Source organism: Triticum urartu, chromosome 2, assembly GCF_003073215.2.
Source record: "Triticum urartu cultivar G1812 chromosome 2, Tu2.1, whole genome shotgun sequence".
Taxonomy (NCBI): Eukaryota; Viridiplantae; Streptophyta; class Magnoliopsida; order Poales; family Poaceae; genus Triticum; species Triticum urartu.
This window is the reverse complement of record NC_053023.1, coordinates 43,047,466-43,062,314: the sequence shown is the minus strand read 5'-3', so window position 1 is coordinate 43,062,314 and position 14,849 is coordinate 43,047,466.

The following is a 14,849-nucleotide window of genomic DNA, read 5'->3' as shown; positions in this document are numbered from 1 at the left end:
GCGATTATTATACAAAAAATCGGTCGGTGCCACAATCGAACTTGGATATTGGTGGACACCAATTTAGTCCTCTAGATTTTCTTTGAGGTGTCCTCTAGATGGCACATAATCAAATTGCTTCCGCCCAATTCCAAACAACTGATTGGAAAGTAATAGTTATATTTTTAATGCTTTAAGCTACCATCAAATAAAGTTGACTACATATTTGTTCTCTCACTTAACCAAAATTCAACAATTTGGAGGTATGGCTGAGTGGCTTAAGGCATCAAGGTGGTCAAAAGCACGAAACCAAATACTGATCCAAATCGAGATGGCTTCTCTGTTGGCTTTTTAGAGCTGGTAAGTAATAAATTTTAGTAGAGAGAAGAATGGAGGAATGAATGTGAAACGAGGCATGGAACAGAGCCACTACGAAGAAATTATGGGAGTTATGAAAGAAGCTTTGTCCTTAAATTAAGGTACTCAGGAAGAACATGTTGTTCCAGCTAGATACCATCAAGAATTCTTGATTATTGCATGGGAACAGATTGATGTTAGAAGTATTTTTATTTTCCATTTTTTTGTTTGACTGGGCAAGAAATTGCTTTTTGTTCTCGTAATTACGAAACGGTAAAGATAAGAACACAAGCATGTTTGATTGAGTCCTACCACTCAAACTTCAGTTATTCGGTCTGTGCTACTACCGTCTGCGAAGAGACTTCACTTGCCATTTCAATCGACGCAAAAGGACCAGTGTGGAGTGTGGTCCATTGCAGGATATGTGTGGCGCTCTATATGTGTAGCGGCCATTGTTGTTGGTGAGTGAAGAGGGAGCCATTATTTGCAGAGATACCATATGTTCAAGGGCACCTGCTTTCATGTCGGAAAACCTGAAGCCTCAGTTCCAGAGAGTGCAACTTAAATGGGTTATCTTAAAATTGTTACAGGAGAATTCAAAATGAAGTCTACTAGTAAAGTATGGATGGTTGTGCCACCGGGGGGTGGGGGTGACCACTATCTATCCGCCCACTGGCTTTAATACTGTTGCAGTTAGTTAGTAACTACTATCTGTCTCTGAAGAATACTCCAGTGGATGATAGGAAACAGATGTGGGATAGGGTATCCTAGGCTGCCGCTGACAGTTCATTAAATCTAATAATCTTATGGAATTGACCGCCTGTACTGTACTGTTGTCAATATTATACAGGATCTCTTCCAGCCTTCCTATTGGTCTAACTACTAAATTCTTACAAAAACTATTGCACTGTTAGTTAGCAAGTGATCTTAATTTACTCAATAAGTGAGATATGAGTACCAAACCATGCACCTGGTGCTCCGTGTTGAGGATGTAAAAAACGGTTGAGTCGTTCAAGGATGTGCCTGAGAGTGGCCAACAGGGATCCGATGCATCACAGGTATATGGCAGCCGTAGTAGTTTTTTTACAGGTAAAAGAGTATCTTCCTGCTGCTCGGGTTCTCGTAATACCCAAACTGTCAATCATGCATGCAACTTGAACATTGAAAATTCTTTGTCTATCAAGTTGCATCCCTGTTAAAAAAAATGCAGACAGAGGCATGCATCCCTGTGACGTATGCTTGGCTAAGATCGATCGTGGTTCATGGTGGATTAGTGGTGGTTGGATCTTGCTTGGCAGTAGCCATTGGAAGCACGTAAACAAACAACGGGTTTTTTAAGGTCTGCGACGACCTAATAATGTTGCTGGTGCCTGAAAGATTCCGCGGTGGTTGTATCAGAGTTGCAAAGAATTCCAAACATAGCTAGGCAGGCACGACGCCCGCATGCGTGCATGGTGGTCCATTCGATAGCCGCACCAATGTTAAATGCCGATGTGCTTGTTCATGCTTGCTTTGTGATGATGGAAAATACAATATTCTCGATGTGTCCATTGTGACTTTCTGAGGTAAGAAACGATTCATTCCTGTCATGGCAATGCAAATCTTGGCACAGTTTACAGTTTCGTCTCCCGCCTTTTCCTCATGACGCATAAGCAGATTCAGGTCTCAGACACGGAAGTGGTAGTGGGCTCGTAAAGCTGTGGAGTGTGGATTCGTCATGTGTTCAGCCTAATTTGTTTCATCCAAGAATAAATGCATGGCTTGACACTTGACAGTAGTAGTGCCAAAAGCCTGAAGAAGAAGTGTGGCGGCATGGCATGGCATGGCATGGCAGGTGGCCATACTCGGTGACGGAGGGTGACCGGCGAGCGCGGCCGAGATGGCGGCAGAGCAGAGCAGGCGAGTAAAGTCATTGTCTCCCTCAGTGGCCCATCTTAATCTTGTTGTTCTGTGAGGTCATTGTCAGCTGCGCCCGCCATGTTTATGTCCGCTTGTGCCTTTTCCGGCCGCACACTTTTGAGGGACAGTGAGCCTTTTTTATCGCTAATTCAGCATTCTACTACTGTGTATCCACATGTGAGTTTGAGATGGTAAATTCAGTGAACAGTCTGAGCTGTTTCCCACAAAATATCTGTTGCTAAGTTACGAATGTAACAGTTCATCATTGAGGCAAATATGTTCTTCACTTGGATCGATTGTTAATTGCGCACGGATTCGTTCATCAGGGGAGGAGAAGGGTATGCATGCCCGCTCGGCATATGGCTCCAGCTTTTGCTGAGCAGCAGGTGACGGATGCCTTCACGTGGTGACGGAGACGACGATGATTAGCCTTGTGCGGGTTGGTTGCTTAACAGACTGTATCGGAGAATTCTGCCGTTAGTACGAGGGGATCAGGCGGCGCCTCTGTAGGACAGGAGATTAACGCCAAGGTTAGATCATCGCTAATTAAGCGGCTCTGACATTATGCTTTAATGATCCGTAGTTGGATCCGATCGGCACCCACTTGCCCTGCGTCGCGCATGTACGAGCATGCAGCAGATGAGCATAGTACTTTCCTTTTGTTTAAGAGCTGGACGTTGCATGCATGCATGACTACTGGCCGACGGCTACTGCTGGTGTGTTAATTAGGAGTAACCAAGAAAATAAAATCATTTTAGGAAATTCCTCGCACTGCCACTAACATACACGGCGTAGGCGTAGTGCACATTAATGGTGTCGAATCTCGATCCTGGATGACAGGATGAACGATCACCATAGACCAGACACTAGACCGTGAATTTTTTCTTCTGCAGAACAGAACAGATGTGCAAAGTGTGGCGTCCCGGAGTAAGTCTGCCGACGACTGCCTGACACTCAGACCTGGGAGATTCTGGCTTCTCCAAGAAGCCGGCTTCCCATGCAAGCTTTGTTTGCACTGGACACCAGCGGGTTCTTGGTGAGCACGGCGCGGCGGAGTCAACGTCAGGCCAGGGTACCTCGTCGGTGCAGGAGGGAGCTGCCGTAGAGCGTGACCGTGTGAGCTGGGAAAGACGGGGGACAGGTGGATGTTGGATCGGTTGACCCCGCTAGCTAGCTAGTCCAGGGTGTCATCGGCGTGGGTGGCCCAGGCAGCAGGGCCGCACGCACTCCGGCCGACTGCGGTTGAGCACGCTGGCGGTGAACTCATCAGAGTGGCAGCACGTGCTTGAGTGAGAGCTAGGGCGGCGTGTCAACGGCAACCCTCTATCTGACTTCTCCACATGAGTTTGGCACCGCAACTGGTTTCCCAGTCACATTTCGAATCACATGGATTTGGTTTAGTTTGATTCATGTAAAGCTTATGAGTCCTTCCAAATGCTCCACCATGACACCGTCTCTTAGACTTTCACTAGCAAAAAGATCCGTGCGTTACACCGGGATAGCAAAACGGTGGTCTTTAAATCATGTTTCAAAAATATACGCTACATGTACTAGTAAAAGGCACGTGCCATGCACGTACGGACTTAAGAATTATTGCAAAATGTTGTACGTAATTAATTGAGAGGGATTGAAGTCACTTTTATTTACTCGCAAAAAAGTCATTTTTATTTACTATATAATCAGGTTGTTAGTATTTGTTAACTTATTTTTTGAAGTAAAGTCCATACACATGCATGCATACACTGATTAGTCAATCTAATTGAGTAGATGTTTACGTAAAAAAGTATTGGTAGAACATGGGAAAAGTGGGCCATAATATTTGCAAAACGAATTGATAAGAGAAAGTAGAAAAATGGAGAGGCCGAGGTTTTTCTTTTAAAAAAAAGTAACAAAGCAGCTTTTGGGCTCTCAGGCAAACCCGTGCTCCTTGTGAGCAATTTATCAAATATGCTTAGTAATAACAAAGAAAAATCATGCATGCAAAATGGGGTGTTTTTTAATTAGCATAGCGGAAGGTTTCAAAAAATGATAGGGCTACCAAGATTTGCATGTCCTACAAAAACAAATCAATAGAAACATGCCAGAGTTCTTATGTTTGAACAGGCCATATTCGTTAGAATTATTTTACGAAAAAGTATCAGTTTAGTAAGCCTGCAGATTACTACATGTTTCATTTTTCGACAAAAAAATGAGAAAATATTTCTGGCACCAAGAGTACTGGTGCCCAGGAGTGAAATTTTGAAAGTAACAAAGCTATTTAATTACAACAAATACAGTATTAATCTTATATTTTACTTGTTGTTTCTAATCTGCTAAATGCATCCTTACAGAGGCTGCATGCTCCATGTGTTTTTTTTTCTCTCCCTCATCAGTCACCACCCTGCATAGTAGTACTCCTTGCCTTGTAGGTTGACAGTAGTACTGTAGTAGTACCGTGGGGCAGCGTCTCTTTATCACGAGGGCCTGCGAAAGATTCTAGGTGCCAGTGGCCGGTAGAAGAATCGCGAGCCTGCAAGTACTCTGCCCATTGCAATCTAGCAGCACCAAAATGAACCCCCACCGCCGAATCCCTGCGTGCTGGGCCATTAGATTGGCCTATCCTATGGTCTATATAAGGCCACGTAGTCCTCTATCCAGAGCAATTGAATCTGAGCCGTTCAATAACAAAGATTCAACGGTCCGCATAACTTGGTGCTGATATACTATATAGGAGTATAGATATAGATATATGCGTATTTGAATATTTGTGCACCAACCGGCGCGCATCCGGACGTATGACACGAGCATTCTAACATGCTCGCAATGGATCGATGTTGAACTTCATCCTTGGCGCGTGTTTTTTTAGTACATCATCGGTGCGTGTATGAGAAGGAAAAGAAAAGAACGGTCTCATGATGGATGAAAACTAAAGGGCCCTATAACGTATGAATAATACGGAGGAGCGCTTATTTTTTTCATTTTTACGGATGGTGGGGTGGGTAATTTACTTCAACTTTAGAGGCAGTTACGATGGCAGATGAAAAATTTAGAGAAACAATTTATGAAGAGTTTTTTTCACTTGCGAGTGGTTGGATGGGTAATTTACTTCAACTTTAGGGGCAGTTTCAATAACTAGCTAAAAATTAAAGAAAAAATTAACGAAGAGTTTTTTCACTTACGGGTGGCATGATGGGTAGTTTATTCAACTGCATTAATAGACAACTAAGGGTAGATGAACGGACCCAAAAAAATCTATTATTAGATATAGGTACTCCCTCCGTCCCATAATATAAGAGCACTTTTGACATTAGACTAGTGTTAAAAACGCTCTTATATTACATGATGGAGGGAGTATTATATTTATTTTCATTTATTGTACATAATCCTCTATATCTAGATAGCTACTTCTTACTACACCATTTCTTTCAACATGTAAGCATCTCACCTCAATAGTCAGAATGCAATATGACGCAAAAAAAACTCAGCTCAACATCTCGAAACAATCTTTGGCCTCGCTTTATATGTGAACACAAAAAGGCCAAACCGATACAAGGTGGTGGGGAGATCACCATACAAGCAAGTCAAAAAACAATGACAACCAAGCGAACTAGGAGAAAATTCACATGCAATAGCACAAATAGGAAAAAAGCCTAACTCAGCTTGCAAACATGCATGATAGTTTCTATTTAATTATACTATTTATATTATAAACAATCAAACGTAATAAATCATCTACATTTTCAGTTTTAATTGTCATACTATTATCTAATATTCATGTTCCGTACGACCAAATTTCATTAAAATACAATGCAAAACATTTCCGTAACAACATGTGGGATATCATCCAATTAACAAAGAGAGTGGGTACATGGGAAATCATCCAGTTAGCAAAGAGAGTGAATACATTAGTTCCTTATCTTATATGCCTGGATCATTAAATTTTGGAGTATAAATTTACACTGATCAGCAGGAGCTCGTGTATAAAGCATATAAGTAATCAAATAGTATGTCTGCGGAAATAAATTGACACCATTTCTATGTTAGTCCGCGATTACTATAAGCATCGTATATATAGAATCATCATTAATAACAAACAATTGTTCAATTTACATTGGTGATAGAGGAACCATATCTTTCAAGGACACTTGTTTTCATGTGAAAAAACCCTTAAATTTTAGTACTAGAGAGCGCATTTTTAAGGGCTGTCGACTGTTGAGCATGGCTGGAGGCTAGTTGTTGTCAGCGTTGTCGAGCTGCCAGGCAACTAAGCTAGCGCGTGCCTGATTATCTACAGTGCAGCCACAAGGCTAGATAGATAGAGTACAGTGTGTGTTGGGCCGTGTGTGTGGGCAAGTCGACAGTTACAGCCCAGGCCTGTGTAAGTGGGCGAGGTTATAAGCCCAGCCTGTATTCGGTGTCCCCAAGTTGAGCTTCTCTTCTCCTACCCCCAATTCCCCATTGCTACCTTAGGGTTCGGGCATTACAGTTGTGGCACTGGGGTTGGGTTTGACCACATACCTGCCCACTGGCTTTAATACGGTTGCAGTTGGTTAGTAGTAGTATTTTGTTCTGGAGAACACCACAGCACTTGGATGATAGAAAACAGATCTGAGATATGGCATCCTAGGGCTGCCGCGGACAGTTCATCAACTCTAATAATTTGAAGGAATTGACTGGCTGTACGTACCGTGGTCCGGCACTTGAAAAAACTATTGCACTGTTAGTTAGCAAGTGATCCTAATTTACTCAATAAGTGAGATACGAGCACCAAACCATGCACTTGGTGCTCCGTGTTGAGGCTGTAAAAAACGGTTGAGTGCTTCTAGGCTGTGCCTGCGAGTGGCCAGCAGGAACAAGCACGGATCCGATCCATCCATAATTTACCAGTACAACCATATATAGAGATCACAGGTAGTATATCAGAAGTAGATTATAGGTATGATCCATCCCTACTGTATTATAACCATGGATCACATGTATAGCAGTAGCAGTAGCAGTAGCTTACATGTATGGGTAGTGGTTCAGATAAGATTAGAATCTTCCCGCAAAAAAAAAAATATCGTGGTGATTGAATCTTGCTTGGTAGCTAGCCATTGGAAGTTACACAAACAACAGTTCTTTTTGAGGTAAGGCCTACGATTACTTGATAATCTCACTGTCGCTGGTGCCTGACAGATTCTGCAGTGGTTGCATCACCCGTTCGCCTGAGAACCGCAAAGAATTCCAAACATAGCTAGGCAATGCACGCGTGCATGTAGTAGTACTTCCTCCGGAAAGAAATATAAAAGCATTTAGGTCACTATTTTAGTAATCTAAATACTCTTATATTTCTTTATAGAGGGAGTACATTCTTAGTTTGCGTTGTTTTGTGAGGGTGCAAAATGTAGTGTTCTCAAGTGATGATGCGTGCAGATCTTACAGTAAATGTTTACAGTTTCGTCTCGTGCCTTTTCCTCGCGACGCATGGAAGCACATATTCAGGTTTCAGACACGGAAGCGGCAGTGAACTCGTAAAGCTGCGAGCCTGAAGAAGTGGCCATACTCGGTGAAGTCGCTGTCAGCTTCGCCCGCCATGTTTATGCCTGCTTGCGCTTTGCGGCCGCAGAATTTTGTACTGCGGCGTCTGAGTGTGTGAGACAGTGAGCCCTCTTTTTACCGCTAGTTCAGTAGTGTTGTGCGAGTTCCAGATGGTAAAATTGGTGAGCAGGCTGAGCTGCTTCCCACAAAATATCTATCTGTGGCTAACAAAAGGCACCACTTCATCAGTCATTGGAGAATATGTTTGTGTACTTCGAACGATTGTTAGTTGGTCACGGATTCATCCATCAGGTTCAGAGGAGACGGAATTGGCATTAATCGAGTCCAGCTTTTGCCGAGAGGTGAGCACGGGCAGGTGATGCCTTCACGTGGCGACGGCGATGACAATGATTGCCGTCGGGTGGGTTCGTTGCTTAACAGTTGGATCGGAGAATTATGCTGCCATTAGTGCGGGTGGAATCAGGCGGCGCCGCTGCAGCCTGCTGGACAGGAGAGGAGATTAGTGGTTCAATGATCGTCATTGGCATATGACAGGGGATTAATGGTCTGTTGTACCCACTTAACCTGCATGCATCGCACATGCTGTATCGGCATTCTACTTTTCTTAATTTCTTTGTTTATTAAAGATGTAAAGAGGACGACGTTGCTGCTCGTGTTGAATTAGTAACTAGTGTAAGAAAAGAATAAAGGAGTGAGAGAATCGTTTTTGAAATTCTTTGCACTAACATGCACGGCATATATAGCTTCAGTTATTAAGGTTGGGAATCGTTAGACTTTGCTTTTTAGTGGAGCGAGACAGTACGGTAGTGGAGATTATTAGTTGGGTCGATGGCGTACAAATTTACTTAGGAATAGCCGAATAGGAGTATGCGTGGATGTACTACTATATAGGTACGGTAGACACGATGTACTACCAGCTGGAACCATGCACACATTTTTTTTTTGTAAAATTCAAACAGGTGTGGAGTTTCTGGCTTCTTCAAGAAGTGTGCCGGCTGGCGGCTGGTCTCCAGTAAGGCCAACTCCACCGCGCGATCCCAAACGAACGTTCGTTTTGTCCTGTTTTTGTCTCTTTGGATAGAGATTTGGGCTCGTGTCTGGGCCTGTCCTGGGATGCGGTGGCCGTGCGCCCAGCGCGCTGCCGCATCCTTTTGCCCCATCCTGTCCGTCAGGGCCAAGAAATGCCCAAATTTGCATTAAAACTAGTTTCGGACCCAAATTTGTGTCTGAAAATTAAAATAGTTTTACAACCCAATTGAAATTGTCTTTAATAAAATAGTTTTACAATCAAATCGAAATTGTCTTGACTGAACATAAAATGGACAAATACATTTATTGGCTGCCAATGTGATCCCACACGTGCTCAACCAAGTCATTTTGAAGATTCACATGAGTGTGCCAATCACGCATCCCATGGTGGAATTGGGCAAACTGTTCAAATGTGGCCGGGTCTTGGTGCAGGGGCTCAATATTTTCACCTTGATAATCAAATTCTTGGTCGAAGATACTCTCATCACGCTCGTCCTCGACGATCATGTTGTGCATGATCACACAAGCAGTCATCACCTCCCAAAGCTTCCCTTCATCCCATGACAGTGCAGGGTTTTGAACGATACCCCACCGGGATTGAAGCACACCAAAAACACGTTCCACATCCTTTCTAACACTCTCTTGCATTTGGGCAAATCTCTTTCTCTTCTCACCTTGGGGTTTCGAGATTGTCTTCACAAAAGTTGACCACTGAGGATATATACCATCTGCTAGATAGTATCCCTTGTTGTAATGGTGGCCGTTGATCTCAAAGTTGACAGGTGGGGAGTGGCCTTCTGCAAGCCTCGCGAAGATTGGAGAACGCTGCAGCACGTTGATATCATTGTGAGAACCTGCCATGCCGAAGAAAGAATGTCATATCCAAAGATCTTGTGATGCCACCGCTTCTAATATGACAGTGCACCCGTTAACATGCCCCTTGTACTGGCCCTGCCAAGCAAATGGACAGTTCTTCCACTCCCAGTGCATACAATCTATGCTGCCAAGCATACCTGTAAAGCCTCTAACTGCGTTGGTCGCCAACAATCTCTCTGTATCAGCGGCAGTTGGCTGCCTCAAGTACTCTGGGCCAAAGACCTCGATCATAGTCTGGCAAAACTTGTACATTGACATCAGACATGTTCTCTCACTCATACGCACATACTCATCCACCAGATCGCCTGGAATTCCATATGCAAGCATGCGGATGGCCGCGGTGCATTTCTGGTAGGAGGAGAATCCAAGCTTGCCAAGGGCATCTGTCTTGCACTCGAAGTATGGGTCATGAGCAACCACTCCCTCTCGTATACGATTGAACACATGCCTTGCCATACGAAAACGGCGACGAAATTTATCCGGCCTGAAGAGCGGGGTGTTGGCAAAGTAATCAGCATAGAGCAGGGCGTGGCCTCTCTCCCTGTTGCGGTTCAGGTCGGGAGCACGGCCAGGGACTGACCCCCTGTACCGAGGAAGCTGCCGTTGAATATGGTCGTGAACGACCAGTGCAGGCACCACATGATCGTCATCATCTGACGGCGAATCGTTCGATGAACAAAGGAAGTGATGGAAGAAAAACTCGTCTCCACTGTCCATACCTTTGTTGGCAAAAGGTCGAACACCTTGCGGTCGTGGTGGCGAAGAGGCCGCGATGATCACCTCGTCGCAGCAGGGTGGTTGCCGGCCGGCTACAGGCCGCTCTGGAGCTCTCGTCGGAATCTGCCTCGGCCGCCGTGGTACGTCGCCGGCAGTCGTGTCCCCTCTGCCACCGGCAAGGATGGCGACGGCCAAACCTCCTCCGACCGACGATCAAAACTACGGCGGAAGCGCGGGCGTGGTGGCGGCCATATCGAGACGTGGTTTGGTATGGACGGCGGGGGGGTTGCGCGGTGAGGAGGCGGCCGGAGAATAGCGGCGGCGCCGGCGGCGGGGCGGGGCGGGGAGAGAGGGTGAAGCGTTGGGAGCGGAGGGACTGCTAGTGTCCCCGACAGACGGGCCACGGAGGGGACAAGGGCGTGCGTCGAGGCCGTCCGCGCGCGTCCGTTTCACCCCAAACCGAGCGCAGGTTTGGGCCGGGATGGATCGAAAGCGGACAGAATCCGGACATTTGTCCGTTTGCGCCCGCGCGCTGGGCCGTCTCGTTTGTCCTTTTTACCCCAAATAAACGGGGGCGGACAGGATAGGGTCGCACGGCGGAGTTGGCCTAAGCGCTGTCGCGCAGCCACGTCAGTGTAGGAGTGAACTTCATGCGCTGCAACTGTAGGACGCGCGCGAGCTGGAAAGAGGGGCGGCAAGCAACCTCGACCTGTCGACCAGCCGGCCCGGCCCTGTCATCATCAGTGTGGGTGGTCAAGCACGTGCTCCGGCAGCGTGCGGTTGAGCACGCCGGAGATGAGCTCGTTTGCGTTGCAAAGGAAAAGAATGACGAGCTCGTCGATCGGAACGGCAGCACGTGAAAGGGTGGGAGCTAGTATAATCTGCAAATTTGTTACAGCTTACAGTTTCCTTTTCCTATCTTTCCTCAGGATTATTCTTTGCACCCTCCGTGCAGTTTTCCTTCATTCTCCTCCCTTTGCTTTGCATCTGATCTGTGCGTGCGTCCGTGCATGGGTGGCACCTGATGATCAAGGCGCACGCGCGCATTCAGGTTTCAGACACGGGGGTGGTGGCAAACTCGTGGAGCGGCAAGCGTGCATTCATGAGCATGCATTTTGGACACCGAATATTTTCTATCTTACAAGTTGGAGCCGAGGTTCTGTATATTATATGGAAGCAGATGCATCTATGTGACGTAAGCCTTGGTAATTAAGATCGTGGTACTTCGAGAAGCTTGCTAGGATGTCCCGGATCCAGACGTAGTACATAGTGGATTGGTGGTGGCTGGATCTTGCTTGGTAGCCATTGGAAATACTCAAACAACGGGTTTTTAAGGTTTGAAATGTGTTAAACAATTCCGCTCGTACCTGAAAGATTCTGCAGTGGTTACATCAGATTGCAAAGAATTCCGAACATAGCTAGGCACGACGCCTCCCACATGCCCTGCATGGTCCATGCTATAGTCTATAGCTGCACCAATGTTAAATGCTGGTATGTACTATGTATACATCAGTGCACGTACGTGGTTAGGTTGGATGGCACTGCATGTCTGGTGCAGTTTGCAGTCTCGTGTCCTGCCTTCCCTCATAATGAATGGGAGCACGCATTGAGCTTTCAGACACGGAAGTGGTAAAGCCGTGGAGTGTGGATCCGTCATGTGGTCATGGGTTGAGATTCAAGGAATAGATTCTTGCCTTGATAGTGCTAGCAAAGTCTGGTGGCATTGCATGGCAGACGGCCATGCTCGGTCGGTGACGGTGGATGGCAGCGCGGAGCAGACGAGATCTGTCCCCCTCCCCTATCTTTAATCTCTCCCGGTGAAGTCATTGTCCATGTTTATGTCCGCCCCTGCTTCCGCTGCCGCAGACTTTTGCACTGAAGTGTTTGAGCGACGAGTCAGGAGTAAGAACTTTTACTACTACTGGTTATTAACAGTAATGTGTAGCCACAGCTGAGCTGGTGCAGTCAGCCATGGAGAGAGTTTGCAGCCACAGCTGAGTTTCTTTCAGATGGTCAAATTAATGATGAACAATGTGACGAAATCTGTGGTTAACATAAGGGAATATGTTTGAATTGAAACGTGGTGCTTTGAACGATTGTTAATCTGGCAATCGATTCGTCAGGGTGCGGTGGCGGCCGGAACGTGGTTGAGATGGATCTGCATGCTTGCTCGGCATATGGCTCCAATTTTCGTTGGGAGAAGCAGGTGTTCGACGTCTTCACGTGGCGATGGAGAGTTGGAGACGATGATAACCGTTGGGTGGGTTGGTTGCTTAACAGTCTGGACTGAAGAATTCTGCCATTAGTACGAGGGGAATCAGGCGCCGCCGCTGCCTGAGGGACAGGATGTTATTGGCTCAATGATCGTCATTAAGCGGCTGACATTATGCTTCAATGACCCGTACGTCCGTGTAGGGATGGGCCTAACTGGATACGATCTGTACCACTTGACCTGCATCGTGCATGTACGAGCAGCAGCAGCATTGTACTCCCTCCGATTCAGTTTTGAAGTCCTGCACGTATATTTAGGTTATCAATTTTATATCACCCTAATATAAACTATATAACACAAAAATTATACTGTTTAAAAATAAAACATCTGAAGTTTATATTGATATATTTTTTGTAATATATGACTTGTATTAGGTTGGTCAAATTGACGATTTAGGAATACGCGCACGCCCTGTAAACTGAAAGAGAGGGAGTATCTTTTTTTTTTTGCGAGTAGCATTGTACTTTTCTTTTGTTGAAAAGGACGACCTTGCATGCATGACTGATGGCCTCTGCTCGTCTTAAGTAATAACTAAGAAACTAAGAAAATAACAAAGTAGGAAGAGAATCATTGTTGAAAATTCCCTGCCCTACAGCACTAACAGGCATATCTTTAGTATCAGTGTTAGAGATACGACAGGCAAATCGAACGACGAAGAACGAAATTAACACAAGAGACACGCGATTTTCTCTACTCCTATAAAAGACTCGGTTGGTGATGATGGTGTCTGTCATCCGTCATTTCTGACTATTAGATCTACATCTAACGGTTGTCAGATAAGTTGTGGCATTTTTACAACAATAGCCCACTTCTCTGATCCAATTTACAGAAAACCCCTTATTATCTTGAAACCAACCACATCCCTCCCTCACCTCATCAAAACAGCCTAAGGATATATTTTTAGTGGTATATGTATATAAAAAATGGAGTGTTTTCTTTCAAGCTTGTGAATAAGTAATATTCTACTTTGGATCCGTTGCAACGCACGGGCACATTGCTAGTAACATGGAAAACCCCCTCCAACACTAAGAGGGAAAAACCACGGCCGCCAGTCAACAAATCTTCACTATATCTGGGGAGCTTACAAACGCCGAGAATTTACAACTGATCAACTTATCCTGTGCGGCGGCTCATAAAAGATTGTATATAACACAGGTGACCTAGATCAATACTGATAGCCTTCATCTTTATACTTGAATTTGGATCATAACATAACAATCAGCGTATTTGTATGTAGACACGAGGCACGCAATTAATTCTACCCCCTCTGATTTCATCTAGATTGAGAACCGACTTGTGGCTGGATGGTTCATCTGGTCCAAAAGAGATCAAGGTGACGTCATGTCTGTATGTACTGTGTTTTTTCATTAGTTCATCCCAATCTTGAATGATCGCCCAATACACAATACAATGTACTAGTCCCTCCATTCCAAAATGAGTGTCTTGATTTTAGTTTAAATTTACATCAAAACCACAACACTTATTTAACAAAGTGTACTTGTATTACTCACATAGCCCAGCTACACCCAGAATTACAAAGTTTGACAATATCATCCGGACGAGAACCAAAGCCAAATGGCGTACGTCCACTAGTTCTACCATAGTGAGCTAAATTGTTACTGACAAAGTTGTGATTCCGTTGAGCATGAGCAATACAAGTATTTCGAAGTGCCATGAGTAATATAATCTCACACACCAAAAACAAGAAGCAGGATCCGTCAATGCCTTATTCACACCAATTTCATTGCTTCGAGGTAGTCAGACTCAATTTGAATGGGGAGATTACTCCACTGCAACACAAACGATAAATCTTCCTTTATGGATAATAGTTCTGCTTCCGAGGCATCCGCACATTGAAATATACACCTGCATGAAGAGAAGATAATATCGCCTGTGTGATCCCGAAGTATCATGTCAATCCCAGCATAGCCATTTTCTGCGAGCCGACCTCAGGTGGATTCCATGATGAAACCTGGTCTTCGGCATTAACCTCATTTGTCCCTTTAGAAGGTGGTATCTTACACGGCACAAATTTACCTTTAATAGGGATATAGGATCATGTTGTGGTTCATATCATATGTTGAGAAGAGATTGCACATAACTGGATAGGAACCGTTTCGGTAAGTCAATAGGTGGCGCCGGTTTGTGGTGGATAATCTCATTTCGACCAAACAAACTTCTCCACAACAACATGAGCAAGCGC